Here is a 12,152-nt window from a genome sequence, read left to right as displayed (position 1 = left end):
TTGTTGCAGTGGGAACCGATGTTGAAGCTGGTTTTGTGGTCGGCATGCCATGATGGTAATTAGGGTAGTCATATTCCCAAAGCATTTGGGTGTACCCAGGAAGCTGTGGTTTTTTGGTTGTGTCCTGGGCAATTGTTGCAGTGGGAACAGATGTTGAAGCTGGTTTTGTGGTCGGCATGCCATGATGGTAATGATGATGATGGTAATGAGGGTAGTCATATGGCCAAAGCATTTGGGTGTACCCAGGAAGCTGTGGCTTTTTGGTTGGGTCCTGGGCAATTGTTGCAGTGGGAACAGATGTTGAAGCTGGCTTTGTGGTCGGCATGCCATGATGGTAATGATGATGATGATGATGGTAATGAGGGTAGTCATATGGCCAAAACATTTGGGTGTACCCAGGAAGCGGGGGTTTTTGGGTTGGTTTCTGGGCAATTGTTGCAGTGGGATCAGATGTTGAAGTTGGTTTTGCGGTCGGCTTCGGCATGCCATGATGGTAATGAGGGTAGACGTAAGGCCAAAACATTTGGGTGTACCCAAGAAGTGGTGGCTTTTTGGTTGGGTCCTGGGCAATTGTTGCAGTGGGAAAAGATGTTGAAGCTGGTTTTGTGGTCGGCATGCCATGATGGTAATGAGGGTAGTCGTATGGCCAAAACATTTGGGTGTACCCAGGAAGCGGGGTTTTTTGGGTTGGTTTCTGGGCAATTGTTGCAGTGGGATCAGATTTTGAAGTTGGTTTTGCGGTCGGCTTCGGCATGCCAAGATGGTAGACGTAAGGCCAAAACATTTGGGGGTACCCAAGAAGTGGTGGCTTTTTGGTTGGGTCCTGGGCAATTGTTGCAGTGGGATCAGATTTTGAAGTTGGTTTTGCGGTCGGCTTCGGCATGCCAAGATGAGGATGGTAATGAGGGTATTCGTATGGCCAAAGCATTTGGGTATGTCCAGGAAGCTTTGGTTGCTGGGTTGTTTCCAGAGCATCTGCTGGTTTGAAATTGGGGCCAATGGCAGTTGGATGAATGGCACCAGGGTGATGGTAATGGGGGTAGTTGTAAGGCCAAGAAACATTGTGTGGAAACCCTTGCGGATAACCAGGAAAAGGATCTGGCTCTGTGGTTTCAGTTGGGCTCAGTGTGTCAGGTGGTTGGAGGGTGCGGTCATGAGTGGAGCGTGAAGAGTGAGAGAACACGATCTGCAGAAATCCAGGTAGTGGATGTCCAGGCATGGTTTGACTTTCATCTGAAGTGGTCATGGGACAAGAGATAACCACAGGATATCCATGCCAAAGCATTTGCATGACATAACTCCCTCCCTGAAAGACACAGACATTTATTGATTTCCCCCCCCTCCCAAACTCTTAAACTGAAGCAGAAAGTGTTATACCTGTTGCACAACCCCACAACCATCATAAGGCGTAGCATAGACGATGCCTCCATATGAGGGCATGACGTGTCCGCAGTGAGGGGGCAACTGAGTGAGTGGTACCGGTGCATCATTACCTGTGGATTAACAACAGATCTGATTAAAGACCACATGAAATGACAACTACAGTTTTACCTGTTGACAAACTTGTCCTGAAATTAAATTTGTGTATACGAAGTTGGACTACCAATTAATAATCCAAGTTTGTCCATCTTCCAGGAAATTTAAAATAACACATTTTGAGTACACAAGTAAATTTGGCCTCATTATAGACGTTGACAAAAAAAAACAAACATTCATCTCAAATTTTGATTTAAAGGATTTAATGAGCCAATTACTCAAATTAAAAACTAAATTATGACACTTGCGGAGGCATGTTGTAGCCCGTTTGGGAATCAAATTCTTTGGTTAAAATCACTGCAACTCAAATTCACAGCTTACCTCGACAAAGCTCAACTTGTGCCACTCCTGGACCATTGAGTTGCAACTTCATGAGGTCATCACCACACCTCAGCTTTGGAGACATAGCATCCCAGGCTGCTTCAGTAGACCTTACATGTTCGCCTTGAATAACCGAATAAGGCAGATCTGCAATGCATTCAAAATTTGTATTGTCCACCCCATAACCACCATTTTCACTATGGTTGTAGGTATATGAATTGGGTGCATTTATTTGAAAGGATAAAAAGGCAAATCAAGTGGACACAAGTAGCTCAGCCATGGAGACATGGTCTCCCAAGCAGCTTAAGAACTGACAAGTTCACATTTTCAGATCAGAAATTAATTCAAGTCTGTAGTACCCAGGGGCAAAAATGTCATCAAAATGTTGGGGGGACAATAAACATAATTCTCAAGAGCAATTTTTGAAGGGGACACCAAGGGATTTTTTGTTGTTGCCCCATTTGCATTTGTATTATTTTATTTCTTAAACAATTATTTTAAGAATATATCATTATATTATTTACAATACACATATTTTAATGATATTTTTTTTGGGGGGGGGGGACAACCCTCAGATAGGGGGGTCCTGACCCCCGCGATTTCCGCCTATGGTAGTACCCAATTACAGAGGAGCAACACAACTGCACATTTTGCATGGCTCCCTTAAAATGAATTTTCTGGGTTCAGTAGGCCTACAGTCAATCCACAGCATTTGTGGCATAATGTCAATAGCCATAAACACATTATAAAAAGCATTCCTTATAACAAAAGCAAACAGGGCCAATTACGAGGGGTTAAAGGCTGACTCAACTCAATTTGATAAAAATCACTTGCACAATCATTCTTCTGCTAAAACATGTGTTATATGAGCCGTAAATTAGTTTAAAAATCAATTTCTACAGTCATTTTAGAGTGTGATGAAGTAGTGGGTTGAATCAGGTGTGCTATATGAAAAATACACCGTGTGCAGTGCTGTGGGTTGGGTCCCCAGGACTGGAATTGAGAATCCCTACATGCGAAAGTCCACCATATGGTAAATATTTTTATTTTATTTTTTTCACCCTCCATACCTGAAACATCGCCGTCGTCACGAAGGTACTCAAAATTATTTACCGGTTCAAAATATCCACCTTGGTCTGCCATATATTGGTCTGATAGAATTTCGTCGACTTCATCGCTCGTTGTTTGTGGTTCAGACAAGTGTGACAGACTTTTGCCATGTATCAAAGTAAACGTGAAGGTAAAGATAACAAATAAACTACCCCGGCCTTTCCCATGCGCCATTCTGTGCGACAGCAGTGAAGCAACACAGTCATTGCGCACAATTAATATAGTAATTGAGCTGCTTTAATCACGTTTGGTAAATTGATGCGTGAACGGCCGATCACCTGCTGCGTTTACCGATGGCCTGATTTGTGTTAAATCTGTGGCGGGTTCAAGTTCATTTCGCTCTTAATGAAGATTGCGTCTTCTATTTCTCTCATTTAGTAAGTTGGTCTGATAATTGTTGCACATGTACGAGAGCAAACTATTTGTGTAATTCTTCGAATATTAAAGTGTATTATAATATTTAAAAGAAAAATGTGTGACATACGAATCACCAGGGGTTCAATTGGGATTTCAGAGGTCGAGGATCCCTAAAATCGGGTGATGTCGTAAAATGTAATTTGTGATGAAAACATTTGCATTAAATTACAAAAGAGTTCAAAATATCCACATTTTCACGAATCACATTGTACCTACATTTGCTAGAAAACATTTAATAAAAATTAATACTGAATCAACAAAAATGGAGGACACATAGTAGATTTTTAATAAACAAACTTTCTTCAGCATATCTGTGGATTATGAAACGGGTGAGCAGTCGATTCCATATGAAACGGAGATGGCCGTAGAATACGCAGGGGATACCATTCTACCTCCTGAGCCACAGCCGCCCGTTTCATGTCTTTTTTTTTTTAAATACATGAAAAATTGGTTTACAGTAATGCCCTTACTATGGGAGTATATGGGCCATTGTACAACACTTTACAATTTACACTGTTGTCATGCTTTAATATCACTATGATATGCACAAGGACACTATAAAGGAGGTAACTAAGTTCTAGAATGGCTAATATCACTTACAGCACCTTTTAAAAAGTCACAGATGCTCTATAGAGAAAATAGAGAAAATGTTGTATGTAACCTAAACATACATGATATGGTCTTGAATGGTTAGTAAAGAATGTTCAGTCTGATTTACAGGGTATACATAATTGAAAAATATTATAAAGTAGTTTTGTGACTGCTTTATGCTGATATGTTTTGTGTTTGTTTGTTTACAGGTCTTACCAGACACTTTATGGAGAATAAAGGATGCATGGATGTGTTTTCGTTTTCTGACTTTTCTATAAATCTATTTGTGAAATGGATACCCAATAATTTAATGTTTTAGTATTTATCACTGCATTACATTTTGTTACTCTGAACTCATTCCATTTTAACAAGAAAATAATAAAACAGTCATTTATTCAATATAATGTAACCTCAAGTGTCTATCAGTGGGGTCCAAGCAGATGGGAAAAGGCGACATAATGCAAAATAACACAGTTACCGAATTTGATAGAATATATATTCTATGGATACAGTTGTATTCAATATTGGCTCATTAGTCAATTTGTGCTGAAAATTAAATTGGCTTGTATCTGACAAGTGACGAATAAAAAAATCGCTGAATAAATTGACAAGAAAATAAATACTTAAAGGAATTAAAATAAAAATCAGTCAGTTAAAAAACAAGCTCTTCTTTACCAAATGTCAGGTAAGTTTTCAAATCAAGAAACATACTTTTCTGTAACCACTACAATAGTAACCTAGACGTATTGTATATGGTACATAATCCCACACCTTGTTTTACAGCCTGTCATAAGGACCTGCACAAACAATACCTACATGAAAAAGAATGATAGGACTGGAAGAAAAGTGAGTTCTATTGGATTAATGGTAAGTAAACTTATAAAAAAATTCAAATAAATCTCTCTTCAAATAAAATGTTGATAAACAAAATCTAGTGTATATAGATATAATGTGTATCCTGACTGTGATCTCATCTCAAGCTTGGTGATTGATATAGTCAAGATCGCTTCTCATTTTGCAAACCACATTTAATCAGAACATTTATGTTTCTTTATGTTACACACATGGGGGTGGGGGGGGTGGATCAGGGTCCCGTCAGGGATTATTTTGTGATAACAGCCAGCTGAATGTACATTATTCTGCTTATCACAGGGCTACTTGCCACGTAAGTAAATAATTTGACAAAATATTGATGCAAGTTGAAGTGTTGAAAAAGTTCTATCTCTCTCTGTGAATTAAGTATAACTGCCTGCGATATTAGTGAGCTAGCAAGCAGAAATTACCGACAAGTTGTGTTCGGAAATGTTGCTCATTTTCATTGTAGGTGGTGTCTACGGATGATAGATCAAATCATAATCTCTTTAAAAGACCATTTTCACTGCAACTTAATCTTAGTCACCCTCTCTTCAGTAGTTCGTCACTGACTAATTACCGTTTCCCTTAGGAGCACACTCTGAAATATGTAGCCTCGTGGTGTATGTTTTGTATATGCATTGCTCTGACACTCTGATCTGTAGTAGACTATATTTCACAAGGGGCCTACATCTGATGGAATGCAGGAAAAGTGCTTAACATAAAAGAATGAATGAAAAGTGGAGGCCGTGTGTAACAGTAAAAGCCAGCCATCTTCTTATGTTGAAGAGATATTCGTGCAGACCGTGCAGCCCTTAATATTTGTATTGTATTTTTCACCTTCATCAACATGGAAACAGCCACTGAAACTGGCATGGTGTTCACCACAAATACACACTGGATATAAATCTTTTGTGAAAATTCCCATAAAAACACTTAATCACCAGATGTGTTGTTATTGAGAAATATCAGACCATTGGATGGTGTGATTGACCAATAAGAATCAAGTATTCCAGAGACCATGTAATAATATGGTATATGTTCTTATCATTTTAGGTCCTGATTCAAATGGGATTAAAGTCAATAAAACACAACCACAACCAACAATCAAAGCTGGTCTGTAACCTACTGGCAGATCTAACAGTGCTCTTATACTTCATACTGACATCTACTGGCATGGATGCAGCATCACACAAAAGTTTTTGAAAACGGGGGTTGCCAAAATAGATTGGGCAATATTTGGTTGACCTTTATCTGCCCCCAGGAGGTAACTCACTCCATGTAGAGTAAAATCACTTAATGTAAGACACTGATATGACTGCATTTTTATCTTATGTGAAAGAATATCATTTTAATTATTCTTAAGGCTGCCTTTCATTTATTGCTAATACAATTTAGAGCATATATAAAGCTTTTTCAATAAGAAAAAAATTTATGTAATTTTTTTTAAATGTTTTTATAATCAAAACCTGTTTATGTAGGATTCTTAGAGAATAGAATGCAAACATCTGTTTTTGCTCATCCGTTGGACATTACTTTGTGCTCTTTTTAATATTTAATCTAGCAATTGAAATCAATTTTACTACTGCAATACTTTACCAATATTTTTTATTTTTTTTATATATATTTTATGGCCTTTAGACTTTATTTGGATTGTACAGTAGAGATATGGAAATGACAGGGTAGAGGACTGGGAATGTGATCGGGAAAACACTGCACACTAGGCTATGACTCCAACACCAATATTAATGTAATAGATTGTTCTGTATCATTGTGTCACATATTACACTTTCTTACACATTATGTTAATGGTTTAGATTCTCTTTCAAATATGATGTAACTGCTGTAATAAAGGCTGTTTATTTGAATAACTTGTCATTCTGTTATTAAATTTTTTTGAAGTTTGTTGCATAACTATGATGTAATGTAGTACAAGTTACTTTAATAAAACTATGGTAATAATACAGGAAAACCATGGTTAAATTGTGGTAATACAACTATGGTTAATTTGTGGTATGTGAACAGTTTTACTCTAATATTACTTCAATATTACTATAGTAAAACCATGGTATCAAAACCATGGTTCAAATCAAAAGTTAATTCTGGACTTAAATCAGTAATATATTTTTATACACTTCCCTTCCAGTGTAAATTTTTTTCTTTCTTTTGCAATCGAAGGTGCCGGAATGCTGTTCCGGACAATATCGGCCCAATTTAACCCATGTGACCACCACAAAAACTACTTTTGATTTCTTCCTTTTCTTTAAAAAGCAAAAATTTGGGTTACAGCACTTCCAATGGAAATGAACGGGGGCACATTTTTTAACGTTAAAATAGTCACTTTTTCAAAAGTATAGCCACAAAACATAAACAATATGCGAGTAAACATGATTTTAGTGTGATAAACTCAGTAACCTTTTTTTGGTGTAAAGTTATGGCCAATTTTACTACTACGTTGCCATGACTTTGTAACAAACCTCAAAACCCTAAAATTACCATTTTAACAACTTTACAGCTTAAATAATACATTATTTTTATAACAGAAGAATGAATGTTTGTGCTTTTATAAAATTACAAGCTTCACATTTTTGCCTTTCAACCCTCCAAAAATGGGTCCCATTCACTTAAATTGTACTGTAAGTGTATGAGAGTCTATTAAGATCCTAGAGAGCAAAACCTGTAGAGTGTTAGTTGATGGAGTTCATCGTTATGCCACCCCTCTCTTACGGTCTACAGATTCCCCCAAACTGAGAGCTCCTCAGGAGTCAGTGCTAGCTAATCTCCGTTGTATGGAAAAGCGACTCATAGATCAGCCACAAAGGGCAGCTGCCTATCAAGGGGAGATAGTTAAACTAATAAAAGCAGGAAATGTGAGAGAGATTACAGCTGAAGCTGCTAAAGAATCGGATGAATCTTGGTATCTACGGCATCATCTCGCTCTACCATAACGGAAGGCACGTATAGTGTTCAATTGTTCCTTCGTTTACAAGGGTACTTCCCTCAATGAGCAGCTCTTGCCAGGACCAAACCTTGGACCGTCCCTCCTTGGGGTCCGATTTCGAAGGCACCAAGTTGCAATAAGTGGAGACATCAAAGGTATGTTTCATCAGGTTCGCCTGTTACCTGAAGACAAACCCTTATTAAGATTTCATTGGCGGGATTTGCAACGAGAGATCCCACCGAAAATATACGAATGGCAGGTGCTGCCATTTGGAACAACCAGTAGCCCTTGCTGTGCCATTCATGCGTTACAGAAGCACATCAAAAAGCATCACCATAGCACTCCTGATCTTATCCAGTCAGTCGAATCCAATTTCTATGTGGATAATTGTCTGGAGAGTTTCCCTACAGCTGCAGCAGCTAAGACTAGAATGGATGACTTGCGTACACTTCTGGCGTACGGTGGATTTGAAATTAGACAATGGGTTAGCAATCGCTCATCAGTAGTGGCTCACTTACCACCTGACGCTAGATCCCAGGACATGGAACTATGGTTAGAACACAATGGGGGTGATCCTCGAGAACCCACACTAGGACTTTGTTGGAATTGTGGGACAGATACTCTAGGTTACAGATACCGACCTATCGAGCATTCAACATTGACAATGCGTGCAGTTTCTAGAGTACTTGCAAGTCAATATGACCCTTTAGGTTTTATCAGGACTTACACGACTAGGGCCAAGATTCTCATACAGCAGTTATGGTCTAAGAGAAGAGACTGGGACGATTCAGATCTCCCTGCAGATCTGCGTGAGTCTTGGAATGAATGGGAGAGCGAATTACCTCACCTCAGTGCAGTATTGATCCCACGTTGCTATGTCCCTGAAGTGATGGATAAAACAGGGATTGAACATCACCTTCATGTTTTCTGTGATGCATCAGAGAGGGCGTATGGAGCAGTAGCATTCCTCTCTACAGCTCACGAGAGTGTCACTAACGTTTCATTCATCATGGCCAGATCAAAAGTGGCCCCTAAACGACAACAGACCATACCACGATTGGAGTTGTGTGCAGCACTAGCTGGAGCACAGCTGGCGAGAATGATCCAGACAGAATTGTCATCTTTCTTACAACAGACCACACTATGGACAGATTCAACAACTGTTCTAGAATGGTTACAGTCGGAGTCATGCAGGTTTAAGGTATTTGTCGGCACGCGTATATCGGAAATACAGGAGCTAAGAGATCTGCGATCATGGCGATATGTTGACTCACTAAACAATCCGGCTGATGATTTGACACGTGGTAAGAAACTTCTAGAGCTAACTAGACCCAGTAGATGGAGTAAAGGCCCATCCTTCCTTTTACAAGATTCAGATAAGTGGCCTAAGAGACCAAACACTGCTCAGCTACCTAAATCCAATGAGCTTAAAAGTCTGACATTCTGTAGTTTAGCATCTGTGTCACCACAGAATGATATTCCAGATGCAAATCAGTTTGATTCCTGGAAAGAGCTAATCGAAGCTGTACATCAGCAATGTCACGGGGCAGCAGAGCCAAATCATACTCAGTTAACTAACAGTTACTGTGAAGCCATAGCTACACTCTGTAGAGCTTGCCAAGCACAGAGCTTCCCAGAAGAGCTCACTTCTGTTAGGGCAGGTCAGTCAGTTCGGGTTAGTAGTAGAATTAGGGATCTAGCTCCAGAGCTGGATCAAACAACGGGTCTTATCAGAGTAGGTGGAAGGCTACGGCAGTTGCAGCAGATTAGTGGCTTTGAGATTCACCCCATTGTACTTGATTCTCATCACCCTGCTACAGTACTTTTAATTAAAGACTATGATGAACGTCTGTTACATCCTGGCTCTGAGAGACTATTTGCGGAATTCAGGAGACAGTATTGGATCTTGAGGGATCGACAGGCCATTAAAAAGTACCAACTTCATTGCCCAGAGTGTCAAAGATGGAGAGCACAGCCTAAGGTTCCTCAAATGGCAGATTTGCCATCGGCTCGCCCAACTTCCTTTTCAACAGTCATTGACTGTTTCGGGCCATTCATTGCTAAGATTGGCAGACATACTGAGAAACGTTGGGGGGTGATTTTTATGTGCTTAACGACACATGCAGTTCATTTGCATCTCCTCAATTCAATGGACACGGATGCCTTCTTAGCCCTTCGCAGATTCATTGCTTGGTGAGGCAAACCAGCAGAAATAATTTCAGATCGAGGGACAAATTTCAGAGGTGCTAACAGAGAGCTCCAAACAGCTTTCGAGCAAATGGAGCCACAGCTTCAACAGCAATCTGGCAATCGATTGCCAAACTGGCAATCTATCAAATTGAGTTCAAATTCAATCCCCCTAATGCTTCGCACTTCGGAGGAGCATGGGAGCGGGAGATTCGTTCAATCAAGAATGCCCTCCAAGTTGCAGTGGGAACTCAATCATTGTCAGAGGACGTACTTCACACCATCATGCTTCTAATGGGGCGGCAGGATGCTTCCTTGCCTCAAGCCGTTTATGCTCCTGAGACCATAAGACGCCATCGATGGCGACATTGTCAGTACTTGATAGATCAGTTCTGGATTCGTTACCTACAAGACTACCTGCCAACACTTCAGTCCCGCGGCAAATGGCAGCAATCGGCAGGGTCCCTTACGCTGGACACAGTAGTAATGAAAGTTGATCCTAACCTACCACGAGCCCAATGGCCTTTAGGTCGAGTGGTGAAGCTCATACCAAGTAAAGATAAGTGCATGCGGGCTGCTGAGGTTCAAGTGAAGGATAAAGTCTACACCCGTCCTGTCGCCACCTTATCCCACTTCCAGGACTCCCAGAAAATACAGAGAATTCACAACCATAAGAATTCTATTACTCTACACATCTGTTACTCAAATGTGGGGCGGCTGTACAGAATTCTCTATGTTTGTTCTCATAATGGAGAGGAGCACAGAATAAGTGCTAGGCGGAGTAAAGATATACGCTATTGGCGTTGACACGGAAATTGTGTATTCAGTGAATGAGTGTAGCGCCATAATGTTGCATCAGCCATTCTGACTGGAAGATTCTCTGGATTGCTCGTGTTTTAGGGTCATTGTATGAGTAACAGACAAAAAAACTTACATATGTCCTTCTTACATATGCATCTTCATATGTCAACATCAGAGTGATCATTAAAGGAATATATTATCTATCAATGACTCAGAGTTTTCTAACAGGAACACTGTAGTGGTCAGTGCATACCGATTAGGTAATTCAAACCTAATTTGGAACAGTGTATAGTTTTTAAAATCAAGCATTATAAATATAGGCAACCATACATCATGTATTTTTAAATATACCACATATAAATAAAATAAAATGTTCTGCTCTTGATGTTTTGGCACTCTGGTCTGCCTGACCACAATGGTGTCCCACAGGGTTTGATATATTACAGGCTGGACAACTCCCCAAAGGGCTCTCAAATATCCATGGATACCATCAACAATTCACTGGGTTTATACCTTCAATGCACTGCTGTGGAACAATCTAAAGGACTGACTTTGAATATTCTTCCATCAGATGTAATCTGATTGTGAAGGAAATATTAGTTTTTGTGGCAAAGGAAAGCACACTTTATAGGATATTGTAACACAGTTAATGATGGGCAAGGAGGAGGCGAGAACCGGCATGGCAATATAAATAATAGTTTAATGGTAAACTTAAAAGACAACATAAACACACATGACGGACATGTCCGCTAACGATCTCTCTCTCCCGCACGGCCCTCTGCAGTCAGCCTTTAAACCTCATGGAGGCATAATTAGCCTAATACAGGACACCGGGTGTGTAGGATCACGACCCGGCCCCGCCCTCCGCCCTGCCACAGATATCTTTCTTTCCAATGTTCTGTACTGTGGATGGACAAGAAACTGTAGTTGAAATTTTAGTCCAGGCCATTGGAACAGTGAACATGTGATTCCAGGGATATCTGGGGAATGCAGATATGATATGGAAGATCAAATGAGAACTTTTCAGTCAGGTGAGCATTTAAATTCTTTATGTTTTACAATGCAATACAGTTTAGACCGTAAATTGTTAGTTGATTGGAAGAAAATCCTATGAAAGTTTTGCATATTATTTTAACATTTTCCCTGTAACAAAGTAATAAAAAGTGAGATAAAGAGAGTACATTTTTACAATAACATTAACCAAGATTAATAAATTATGTAAAAATATTGACATTCATTATTCATGTTAACAAATGAAAACGTATTGTTAAACGTTACCAGGAAAGTGAATGGTGACTGAGGCTAACATTCTGTCTAACATCTCCTTTTGTGTTTTACGTAAGAAAGTCATACTATAATGTTACCTGATGTATATATAGGTCCAAAAAAGATTCTG

Source organism: Xyrauchen texanus, chromosome 6 (assembly GCF_025860055.1).
Source record: "Xyrauchen texanus isolate HMW12.3.18 chromosome 6, RBS_HiC_50CHRs, whole genome shotgun sequence".
Lineage (NCBI taxonomy): Eukaryota > Metazoa > Chordata > Actinopteri > Cypriniformes > Catostomidae > Xyrauchen > Xyrauchen texanus.
Note: the sequence above shows the minus strand (reverse complement) of the source record.